Genomic DNA, 10,639 nt, shown 5'->3' with positions numbered 1-10,639 from the left:
TTTATTCAGCTTCCCTTTATGCTACATTTAATGACTTGGATCAAATGTTCATAGCTAGCTCCTGGGAGAAAGTTGCAGGAACTACAAATAATGGTTTTTACGTTTTGAACTCCATCCTTCTTTGTGTCCCAATGTGATCTGTGAGATATTAATCTTTAGTATGGCCATTCCTAAGTCTATGGGAACAGTCATAAGAAATGTACCACAGTTCCTCTTCCTCCCCTAACTTTGCTGAAGTAAGATGCCAAATATGCAGACATTAGTATGCAGAAGTGAGGGTTAAATGATTTTAAAATCACATCACACAGGAACTCATCCAGGTGGGTTTTGAATGTCTCCAGTGAGGGAGACTCCACAACCTCCCTGGGCAGTCTGTTCCAGTGCTCTGTCACTCTTACAGTAAAAAAATTTTTTCGGATATTCACCTTGAACTTCCTATGCTCCAATTTACACCCATTACCCCTTGTCCTATCACTGGTCATCACTGAGAAAAGCCTAACTCCATCTCCCTGACACTCACCCCTTACATATTTGTAAACATTGATGAGGTCACCCCTCAGTCTCCTTTTCTCCAAGCTAAAGAGACCCAGCTCCCTCAGCCTTTCCTCATAAGGGAGATGTTCCACTCCCTTAATCATCTTCGTAGCTCTGCGCTGGACTCTTTCGAGCAGTTCCCTGTCCTTTTTGAACTGAGGGGCCCAGAACTGGACACAATACTCCAGATGTGGCCTCACCAATGCAGAATAGAGGGGGAGGAGAACCTCTCTTGACCTACTAACCACACCCTTTCTAATGCACCCCAGGATGCCATTGGCCTTCTTGGCCACAAGGGCACATTGCTGGCTCATGGTCATCCTCCTGTCTACCAGGACCCCCAGGTCTCTTTCACCTACACTACTCTCCAGCAGTTCAGCCCCCAACCTGTACTGGGACATGGTGTTGCTTCACAAGGAGCAATAAAGATGAATCATTGCTGTTTCATTGAATTATCTGGTTCTCCTTAATCTTGTGGTATTCTACATCTCACTAGCTCTATGGCGAAATTTTTTAAGACACATCTACCAGTAAGTGTAAAAGGCAGTTTCTTCTTTCCCTGAAGTGAAAATACAGCTGTTGCTCCAGAGGATGAAAGCAGACAGGTTTGCGTTGGCCCCAAGCCATGTCTTAAATGACATGGTTTAAGTCTCATGCGTAATTGTCAACTGCTCCACTAGAGTCAGAGGACCAACCTGCTGTCTGCTGTGGAAGCAAAATATTTGATCATTTCGAGCCTCCTGTTAGAAGGCACACAGATATTTCCTTTTTTGTGTGTGGCTGCAAATGTGAAAAGGCATCTCATCTACAAGCATAGATGGAAGAAATTCCATCAGACAATCACATTTCTCCAACCTGTGTATCTTAGACAATTTTTCTTTGGAATAATTACAAGTTAACTTCAGCTTTTTTTATGTTATGCTATCCTAGAAACTGTATTCACATTGTAACTAGAATAATTTTTAAGGGTTGAGGATTGTTACAGACGGAACTGGAATAACCTGAGAATCTTTTGCCTCCATCTATGTCACACTTTACTGTGGATATTGATAAGTACATTGTAAATCTGTTTGTTTCTGGAAAAGCACTTAATTCCGTAGAAACTTTGGCTTTTGAAAGGAAGGCTTCAATTTTTTTGTTTGTTTGTTTGGGTTTTTTTTGTGTTGTTTGTTTTTTTTTTTTTTGTGGCTCACTTTTACTAAAACTAATTGAGGTTATAGTAATAGCTGACTTAATTTATATGGTAATGGGGGTGATAAGAGTTTAGATACAAAGAAGAGACTGAATATAAGCTGTCACTGAGCATTAAGTACAGATGATGGGTTCAATTAGGCTTCTTGTAATATTGAAACACTAGCAAAACTGTATCAGGATCAAGGTGAGAGAGAATTAGATCTTTGCTAATGTGTGTCTGAGCCTCTCTACTGTGAAGTAGGTGGCTGAGTTGTCTACATGGATTGGTAACAGTACTGTTAGGATTTTCAGGCATGGATGGATTCGAGGTCATGAAATTGCAGGGACAAAGTTTTGTGTGAGTAAATAAAGTGACTAGTTCTACGCACTATGTAAATGGTTAAGTGTTATTCACATCAGTACATTTGCTCAGTAGTTTTCTCTACTGATGCAATACTTTCCTTCCAGAAAAACAGTACTGAGAAAGGGGATGCGAGACAGGCATTTCTGAGTTCTCTCCCTTTTCCCCCTTCTTTCTGTTTTTGAAATAAATAAAAAATAAAAAAAAAATCAGTTGTAGCAAAGTTTGCAGCTCACTGCATTCACTGTACTCTTTGTAGTGAAGTGTAGCCCTTTCTCCTCAGTCTTGTTTTTCTCTGGAAATTGTGACCAGGATCACTTTGGAGAGTTCCCTGTGGCGGGAGAAAATTCAGTAGGGAGGTAAGGAGAAGAGGAGGTGAGAGCAGATAAAACAATATGGTGTAGAAATAAAAACATATAGTTTGAAAATCCTGGTTAGAAGGCTAAGTGTTTGTATGCTCTTTTTGTGAGTATATGCTACAGCATCAGGTGAAACGTTGGCATAAAATAGTTATTGCTATTGATTTCAGTTTTGGATTTTCCCTTTCCAATGTCTTCCTTTCTTGTCTAAAATGTGATGAGATTCTGCTGTCTTTGGGTCCCTTTCCCCTGACTGTGTCCTTGATTAATTGTAGTGCTTCAGTGTGCGGGTATGCTGTAAACTGGTATAAGAATACCAGTTCATGGCATGGGTTGGAGACTTCTAGTGAGGATTAAAAAAAATCAAAGAAAAAAGTGTTGGGCTTGGAAAGCCAGATTTTTTAGTATGCATCAGCTCATCAGCTGTGGACAGAAAACAATAAATCATTGCCTATTTTTCAGGTTGTTCTGCTGATTTCTGTATCTGTGTATATGTGTTGGGAGAAGCTGAAATATTATTTTTATGTGATGTTTTACATATTCTCTAAATGAGAAAAAGCTTTGAAGTCTCATTTTTAGACATTATAAATACCTGGTGTTTTAAACTGTTGCTTTACTCTGGAACTGTCTCTTCACTGGATGTTAATAAGAAACAAATTGCAAAAAGGAAAGCAGGCTGTATTTCTCTGTCTCTTGTTTTCTTTTTGTCTGATTTTCACTATTTGTTTTCACATAATGTATGTCTACCAGGTTAATTACAAATAAGGATTCTTTTTCTGAGCAAGTAGTAGACCATGCGTTAAATTTGAGAAGTATATTGGACATCCTTTCACAAGGCTTGTGTCATTATTTCTGTAGGTTATAAAAGGTGGTATTATTTCCTCAGAGCTTTCTTGAAGTCAGGAATACCTAGCCAATGAGTCAGAACCTCTTGACATTTCATCTTTTAATAATTTTCCAGTAGCAGTGGTTGTCTGTGTTGTTTTTTTCTAAGCCCCATAAAAGTAAAAAAAAAAACTAATTAAGTGAAAACAAACTGAAATATGTGACTCATCCTCCTCATCAGGGATTGGTTTGCTGATGTAACTTTGCTTTCTATAGCCAAAACCTGGAAAAAGTAATAACTAATTTAAGATGTTATTATGTTTCTATTCAACTAATTAAAATCTCAGTACTCTTAAAAAAAAAAAAAAGGTTTAATAGGAATTACTGTCTTTCAGTCATCTTGTTACTAAGTAAATGTGAGCACTCCCCAGATTAGTCCTGCATGTTGCATGAACCTCTTATTTAGAATTTACAAATCCAGTGGGGAATTTTTAATGAAACAGCAGTTTTTGTGCTTCATCAAGAGGGATTATGAGCAGATGACTGTGCAGCTGTAGTAACCACATTATTCAGTGCAAAGTGAGATTCTGCTTAGCATTATGCTGTATTTCCAACCTCCATCTGTATTTTCTGGGGAACCTGGCTAAGAGACAGGAAAAAAAAAATAATAAAATTTGATGTTGCATTGTTTAAGAAATACACAGCAAGTTAATTTTTGAAAAGATAATTTCTTTGGTTCCAAAATGCCTTAGCTCATGATCTCTTTACTTGCTTTATTATTTTACTAGCCTTGGTAGGAAACAAACTTTTAAGTTCTTATGGGAACAGGGGAGGGAGAAGGAGGAGCAAAGAGATGGACATCTGAGAGAGAATGACAAAACTGTGAAATAAAACTAGCTTTTCAAACACCACTGTGAATTGAGTCATGCATTTGGTTTGACATTGATCAAAGTAGGGGAAACCTCAGGCATGTCTGTTGCTTGGAGAAGATGGGATGCTAAAGTGGGATGATTTAATTCATGTTTCTCTCCTCACCTGGCCAGGATTGTCTTCCTTGGAATTTGCAGACCTTTGAATGTCCTAAGCTGGGCACTTGCACTTAGCCTGCACAGGGTAGCTGTGTTTGAAGCAGCAAGCTTTGGCCCTGTGCTGGTCCAGATGCATTCACAAGGGAGGCCCAGGCCTCCATTCTCTTTTTTTTTTCTTAGCCCTCCTCCTGTGTGCCTCCAAGGTAAAATTTTACTCGTGTGTTCATTTAAACTTGCCTGATTCTCAGATCCAGTACCCTCTTTAGCCAGGACATTGACCCATGTCCTGCTGTTTCTCTGGTCTTTTACCATGTATCTGCCTCTGGCGCAGAATATAAGTTGAAGTATTTGTACAGCATTATTTGTAGAAATAAAAGACAAAATTTAGGACTCCCCCTGTCAGTCGTGTTTCTGTGTCACAGCTTCCTTTAGCAACTGCAGTACTCTTCAGTGCCTGACTAGCCAAATAACCAGGACATGTTTCTGTCTCTTTTCAGCTGCCATCATTGCTGAGGGCCAGAATGCTGATACAGCTGGAAAGGACTGGATGGAGAGGAACCACACAGTGGAAAACAAGGTATGTGAGTGACAAATACAGACTGCAGTTACTTTGTGGATACACACCATCTTCTTTCTTGCATCTCGTGTGTTGTTAAAATGTCTTGGGATTCAGTTTATGTGCAGAAAGAACAAATTAGCACAAAGTTCTGAAGCTTAATTTTGTATTCAAGTGGTGACTTTCAAAGTATGATTACATGATACAGCATTGCTCACTAAAAGAAAGACAAATGTTAATTGGTATTCATTAAAGTTACTAAGCTGTCCATACACTCTCATAGCCCTGCAGATCCTGTCAGCTGCCCAGTTTGTAAAGTGGAACAGATCTCTCATTCACAGAAATAATTACCTTTGTCAGCATGTGTCACTGTAACAGAAAATTTAGGCATGACTTAATGTGACCTGTGATTACATTAAGTAACTTTACCATATCATTAATAAATGATATAAAAAAGCAATATCACACATTCAGCTCTTATTTCCTTTATGAAATAATGATATAGCTCCCTTTTGGCAAATGTTCAAGTACTGCGAGATGGGGCAAGTGGTGAAGGAATGTGAACAGAACTATTAGGGCTGAGCACTTATGATGTGCAGTTGGGCAGGGCAGTAGAGCAGGGTGGACCTGCAGGAGATGGACTGCTGATTCCTTTGTAATTCAGGCCTCAGCCTTGTGGGAGTGATGTATTATTGCAGTGTCTGAGATCAGCCTGGGACCAAGGCACAGGGCTGTGCAGAGGAACGGGTCATGGCTCCCCTTGCTGTCTGCTCAGCTCTGTCCTGGTCCTGACCTGCTATGAAAGCCCCAGTAGCTTTCACAGCAGCTTGCAGTAATGTATTTGAAAGCCTAGAAAGAGGTAAAAATGAGTCCTAAGGAATATTTTAAGGTCCTTTTGAACCCAAACCATTCTATGAATTAAATCCAAGTCCTTATGCTGCTGCATGAGCCATTCTGGGCTTTCATCAGATAGGAGAGCAGAGAGCAGGCTCATACCCAGATCTCTTTCTGAGCAGGTGGGAGACCTCAGAGAACAAGAGGCTGAGCCACTGAGATGCATGCTTCTTCAAACTGGCACATGTTGAACTACCAGCCTGAGCCCCTCACTGTCCCCGTGGCAGCAGGTAGACTGGCTGGAGGAGCTGCAACATTGTGACTCACAGCTGTTTGCAACTCCATATCTCATACCCAGAGCTAAGCCTCAATCTAATATGAACTCAAAGCCAAAAAAAGTTGATTAGTCTGCTGAAACATACTACAGTTTTTGCCATTTTGCCATTGCCATATGACTACAGTAATAAAAACCATGAAAATGAACAGTCATTCAAGAAGAGCTGCAGCTGTAGTAGTGTGGGTGTTGCCCTCAACTAATGTGTGTGATGTCTATTAAGTTTAATGAGACTTGCACAGGTGCACTGATGACCTTGAGATTTCAAAATATTTTGGTTTTTTGTTTGAACTCTAGTGACTGAATTTTCCAAGCCTGGCACACAGCTGTTTTTTTCTCTTCAGTTAACTATTTGAACCTTCATTTCCATAGTGGGAACAGAAGATTGGACACACAAAGAACTGCACGGATTTTACCTGATTTGCAGTGACACGTTTTGTAATTAGTTCTTAAGTTCCTGAGTATACACATAATTATAATGCTGACCTGTTTCACAGAAGTTCTGCATTTATCAGTTTAAATGAGAAAAGTAATGTTTACATGAATCCTTTGCTAGTTCTTACTTTAAAAGTACATTTATTTTTAAAGGGATACCCCGACAAGGATATTAGAAGTTATTCACTGGTAACTTTAAACTAGAGTGCTAAGTGACAAATTGTTCAAGTGCCTGAGGCATAATTTTTTTTCAGAGGTGGAGGAAGTACATTATTTTTGAGAGTTCCAGGACCAATAGAGAGAACTTGCAGAAGGACTAAGTTTCATAGGCCTGGTGAAGATCATAAATGTTTGCTAGAGGCAGATGAAACTTCAGTTACATCTGTCCACAATAATATGGATAAATTCACTTTCAAATAAAAATAGGACAAAACATTGAGAGCTCACATGTCAAGATTAATATTGAGCACCACTGTGTTTAGGGAGGAATATTGTAGATGAGCCAAGCTATGGGATTAAAGCCTTCCATTAGCCACTGCATGAATGTGATTGAACAAAAGATGGAACCATTTTTGCAATATCCTTCTTAGAGGAAAATTATTTCCATGAAGGCTGATAAGTATCAGAGACTTAAGTTTAATATAATATCATGTAATTGTCTCTGCAGTTTCTCTGAATAATTTCTCATCATTGTTTGAAAAGCAGCATTTCTCTTTGGCTTTTCTGACTTTTGCTGACCTCCATGTTCAGAAAGGGCACCTAATGCTGGCTTGAATCTGACTGTGCAATTCTGACACTAAGTAAAGCTTGGAAATAAAGAATTGCAAACAGTTTTCAGATGGATTGAGGGATCTTGTAGAAACTAATGGTCTTTTGAGTTCAACACACTATATTGAGAATTTCCAAAACATTACAATAAGCACTGAAAGGATATTTGATTGAAAATGTTGAAAATGATCCAACTTCATGAAAATTTATAATTAATGCTAAATTATGTATCTGTTCTTTTCTATGAGTATAACTTGGGGTGGTGTACTTTTTTTTTTTTTTTTTTTGAGTTCAGATACTTTAGATCATGTAAAAAGTGCAGAATTTTCCTGTTGATACAGACTTGTCTTCTGCCAAAGAAAGTATTAATCTCTGTACCACCCTAACTAAGTACTCCCTCCTGTCTGCATGTGTGTTAAGTTCAGCGTGGTCTTCTGCTGGTCTGTTGTAGCCTGTATGTAAGATGGGGAGGCATTTAAAATTCTTTGGTTTAGGTTTAGCAGCAAAAATTCAAATAGCAATTACAAGATTATAATAGCAACAATGTATTGTGGTCTCATAACCTGAGTCTGCAGTTATGGAGAATTTAAAAGGCTCCATCTGCTGTACTTTTTGTCCACCAAAGCTGTATTTGCTTATTTCATGGTTGACACACAGGTTGTTTGCCTTTGACCATGGTGTTCAAGGGCATGCTTTAGCAGGTCAGGGGGTTTCTTCTAGTACTGATATTGAAGCTGCAGGCCCAGCAAGCCTGCTGTGATCTGTAGGTCCCACCCTCACTGGAAATGGCTTTGTTACCCAGCTTTAAAGGTGATTTTTCAGTGGCCTAAGAATTCCCTTACAGGGGTATAAATAGCATTCTTAAAAGTTTGTGGCACTGAGGAGAGGTTAGGAGCAACTTCTCCCTCCTCCATCCCTTCTATATTTTCTACGTATTAGTGTACTCTTACAAGATTATTCGGAACAGCCTATGTACAAGTCTGAATCTAAGATTTTGAAATGGCTAAAAAAAAGAAAAAGAGAAATTACAGTAAGTAAATTAAGTGAGGCCTGGAGACTGTTGAGGCCATAGGAATATTTGACTAAATGCTGGTGACTTTTAAAGACGTTGAGGCCATAGGAATATTTGACTAAATGCTTTTAAAGACTTTGCCACATCCTTGAGTCAACATCTGCATGGAGTCCTACTGACTTTGTTGGGGCTTGTGACAGTTTTGACAACTAGTCCTAAGAGAGTGTTACAAGATAAGACTGGAATCGATGTCTATAGTCCATGACTTGGCTTTGTCTCTGTGTTTGCTTTCTCCAGAGGGACATTGTTATAGGCTTTTTGAATGCAAATAAATGAGGTCAAGATTTTATATTATTTTTTTCTTTATTCACAGTAGAATAGGGCTAGGATTTCATGCCACTTTCTTAGGTATAATTCTAAAAATTTTTGCAAGAAACAGATAAAAAAATCTGGAAAACTCTAATTCACTAAAATGTATGTGAATTGCCACATTTTCTATTGCAAGTTTGTAAATATATATGAAATGATAAGAATAGATATTAAAAGCTTGTATTCCAGTTGCAAAAGGTGAGTTTTTATGACTACTAAGCAAAAGCATCTGTTCCATCCTCCTTGAAAGTATCATTCATGCTATTTAAAATTTGTTCTTCATATGAGAATTATTGCAGGGTTGAATATTGGTAGTGTACGTAAGAAGTTGAAACAGCATTTTCATCTGTGTTTTTTACACAGTGTATGAGATGTTTAAGTCTGAGCATAATAGTCAATTACAATCAAACATTTAATTCCTGTGGAACCTCAAGTACTTTCTACTTAGGCCTCTTTCCTTAGTAAGTATGTGATTGGGAATGTATTTAAGAGACAATAGAATGTGAGGTCACATTACATAAGTTAAGCCAAATAATGCTTTGGAAAGTGTGTTCTGGGCCCCTCACATCAAGAAAGATACTGAGGTGCTGGAGTGGGCCCAGAGGAGAGCAAAGAGGCTGGTGAAAGGATTAGAGGGAAGGTCTTAAGAGGAGAGGCTGAGGGAGCTGGGGTTGTTTAGCCTGGAGGAGACTCAGAGAGGACCTCATCACTCTCTTCAACTACCTGAAGGGAGGTTGGGTTAGTTAGTTGTGGGGTGGGCTCTTCTCCTGGGCAACTAGTGACAGGATGAGAGGGCATGGCCTGAAGCTGTGCCAGTGGAGGTTTAGGTTGGATATTAGGAAGTGCTTCCTCATGGAGAGGGTGAGCAGACATTGGAATGGATTTCCCAGGGAAGTGGTGAAGTCACTATCCCTGGAGGTGTTTAAGGAAAGACCGGATGTGGCACTTAGTGCCATGGTCTAGCTGATGTGGTGGTGTTAGGTCATAGGTTGAACTTCATGATCTGAGAGGTCTTTTCTAGCCTCAATAATTCAGTGATTCTGTGAATACCATCATCAAAATGATAACACACTATGAGATGTCTCTAACCAACAAGCATGATAACAAGAAACAAGTTGTAATTAATAATATTAATAAACCATGCCAAATAAATACAGAGGGGTAGGTATTCCCCTGAACTATCTGCCTCAGCCATTAAAAAACAGATGAAAACCCACTTTCTGATGGGCCACAGCTTTAAATATTAGCCTGTCTTATGAAGAATTCTTTGAAAAAGGCTCAGTTAAAATGTTTTCTCACAGCAAAAATTAAATGTAAGCTCACTGGATTGTTTCTGAGTAAAATATGTTTTCAATTAGCACTTAATCTTTAGAGGCAGTGGGAAATGTGCTCCACGCATGTACTTGAATCATGGTGCAATAAAGCAGATAAAAGCTATACAGTATTGGAAAGAAGACAGCATGGAAAGGAAATGGAAAAGTAAAGGAGGCAGAGTGAACCTTTCTCCTTAGTAAGTCTGTTTAGCATTCTGTATTTGAATCTAGCATAAGTAACCAAGCAACTGTACTGACACTTATCTAATGTTGTCCTGGGCTTGTAGTTCTAATAGTGATACCAGCATTGACAGACCCACGGTTACAGCTCCCTTAGACATTTTTTTTCTTATTTTAGCTTTTTGCAAGTTCAGTGTGTAAATTCAAGTCTTGCGTCCTTGACTAACACAAATGCTTGTTCTTTTCTTGCTCCTTTTAATCTATAACTTTCTTTTGCTGTTGTTGCTCTTCCCCTTTCTTATGGTAATGATCCATAATTCGGTCAATGTCAACACAGTTTTTTCCTCTCAGCTTCTAAGGAAAGGAAATGGAACATCCATGTCTACATGGAAAATACTAAAAATATTTTTCTTTCCTTTTATTTTTTCAAAATGCTTTCAAACTGGTTTTATAAATTCCCTGGCTTCCCATTTATCAGACCTTATTATCTGATAGAAGTGGATCCTATTTTTCAGAAGTGGACTCACTTTTGAGAGATAATATAGTCAATATATAAGT

Source organism: Chaetura pelagica, unplaced genomic scaffold (genome assembly GCF_000747805.2).
Source record: "Chaetura pelagica isolate M959 unplaced genomic scaffold, ChaPel_1.0 scaffold33, whole genome shotgun sequence".
In the NCBI taxonomy this organism is placed as follows: Eukaryota; Metazoa; Chordata; class Aves; order Apodiformes; family Apodidae; genus Chaetura; species Chaetura pelagica.
Note: the sequence above shows the minus strand (reverse complement) of the source record.